Here is a 2321-nt window from a genome sequence, read left to right as displayed (position 1 = left end):
TATGCTCAACAAATGAGGAGCACTGCCAGCAAGGTGGAACAGAACTGGCCATTCTAAGAACCCAGGGCCTCGGTGGCACAAGGGCTCGGTCATGCTTGTTGAGACATCAAGGAAGAAATTCTGTATGTCGAGAGCACTGCTGTGTCGCTCTCACTCCCATAAAGGCGAATCCGACCTTCCCAAGCAGAGGAACTTGGAAAATGGTCAGGTGGTTCCCGTCCCGCTGGCTTCCACCCTCTCTCTGAGCACACTGCCCCTAAATCTTTCCAAACCCAAGCTGGATGTGTCAGACCCCTAAACCTGGGTACAGGTTTGTGTTTGCTGTGTTCTCCATCAGACTCCAGCGTGGGCAGGGGTGGGGACACAGCGAGCCAGTGTTGAGCCTGGGTGTGCAGCCAGTGGTACCAGGGAGGCCTGTCCCCAAGGTAACGGGGAGCGGCATGATGCAGCTCCTACTTAGCGCTGTGATGACAGTCAGAAGCCTCTCCTGGTTCTTCTTCGGCAGCTGGGCTCCCAGTGTGGCCAGATGTTACCACGGGTCACAGAGTTTTTGAAAGTTTTTACAAGGTTTAAAAAGGTCAGGCGCTCTGGTGGTAAAAGTTTTACAGACCAGTAAAAATTTACAGCAGAAGATGGGAAACACCGTTGTAATGGAAAAGGCTGGAGTCAGGGGTCTGGAGGATCTCAGGACCATCGGAACAAGCTGCGCAAATTCAGGCAAATCAGGAGGCTCTTTGGGAAAATGGGAGCAGGAAAAGGGGCAGGGTGGGACACGCAGCTCCCACGATGAGTGGGGACAGCCGTCCTAGCCAGGCGCCCACTGGGAGCCCTGGGCAGAAGGAGCAGCCTGCGGGTGAGCTGGCTGGGGGCTTTTCATTACCCAGCTGGCTGGCTGCCGTGCACGTCTGCCTCCTTCCCTGGGAGGAGCCGGCCGTCTGCAGGCAGAACTCCAGAACCCAATTAGGCCCGTCTCTGCTGTTCCCTCAGCCCCACCAGCAAGGCAAGTTCATCAAGGCCTCAAACTAATTCTTATCTTGTTTAAAAGGGCCAAAAGTGACTCCATGGTTTCATCGGAGGCAATTTACACCCCGCCACTGGCCACAGCTCCAACTCCCTCCTGTCTGTTGTGCCATCAAATCCATTAATAGGAAATTTCTTCAGGGGAAACTTGATTGTCTCTCGGCAGAGAGACACACAGGCAATATATCTCCATCTGAGGCTGTGGCCTGCCCGGCTCCCTCTAATCTTGTTACCTAAGGAGCTAATTCTCTAATGCACACACTGCATAGAAAACATCTTCTTGCCTCTTAACCCAATTGGGCTGCCCCAGAGGAGGCCAGAGGCTAATGCAGAAAGGAAGGTGCGGGCCTGGGCCCGTGGGACAGGCTCCAGGCTTTTGCGCTGTCTCTTGCTGGGTCCCAGTGCATGCCCACGGTGGGCTCCCCACTCTACACCACGGAGGGCCCACCCTGGGGCAGCGTGTAGGGAGGGGCAAGCCACAGCCCCACTCCCTGGGCTCACAGTTCAGTTGCCTCCTGCACCCCCTGCTGCCCTTTCCCTCCCATTCCTCTTCCTTTTCTTCTTCCTCTCCCTGGGTCCTCCTGTCTTTCTTTTCCTCTTCAGTTTCTTGCCTGGCTTTCCTTCTTGGCTTATCTTCCTTTTCTTTTTGTTCTTTTTCTCTATTTTTTTTTTTTAACTTCTCCCTTCTTCTCCTGATCTCTGTCCCCCAGCCCCTTTTGCCTTTCTTTTTGCCTTCTGTTTCTACTTGCTCCTGCCTCTCTGGCTATCATGTGACCCCTTTCAGAACAAGGCCAGTTCTTAATGGTTCTTCTCAGATCTGTGGCTCATCATGGCTGGGCTCTGTGGAAGGAGTGGCCCCTGGACCACAGTGGCCTTGGCTCAGAGAAGACAGTAGGGGAGGGCTTCGTGGATATGCACCATGGCTCTAAGAGGTGCACAGCAGAGCATTTGCAGGGAGGGCAAGCAAGCAGTGTCTGGTCTCTAGTGATGGAATGGCTACCGTGGCAACCCCCAATGAGTGTGGCATGGCTAACGGGCAACCCACTACATGGCCACATAAGAGACCTCAAGAAGTAGGATAAAGCCACATGCAGATTTCTTACTACACAGGAATAAGAGAAGCTTCTGTAGCAATCTGCAACAGATTTCTAAGTGGCATGGTGTGAGTAGATGTGACCAGGGGCCCAAAGTCTTTTTAGGCTCAAGAGTGCAGTTTGCAGTTCACAGTGCTCTGCTGAAGATTGGGCCTCTCCAAGACCTCAGCTTGGAGTCCCTGAAGGCAGCCTGGCTCCTCCTGCCTC

The sequence above is a fragment of the Octodon degus genome, unplaced genomic scaffold, assembly GCF_000260255.1.
Source record: "Octodon degus isolate 3935 unplaced genomic scaffold, OctDeg1.0 scaffold00080, whole genome shotgun sequence".
NCBI classification, from domain to species: Eukaryota; Metazoa; Chordata; class Mammalia; order Rodentia; family Octodontidae; genus Octodon; species Octodon degus.
The sequence above is the reverse complement of the archived record's forward strand: the minus strand, read 5'-3'. Positions refer to the sequence as shown.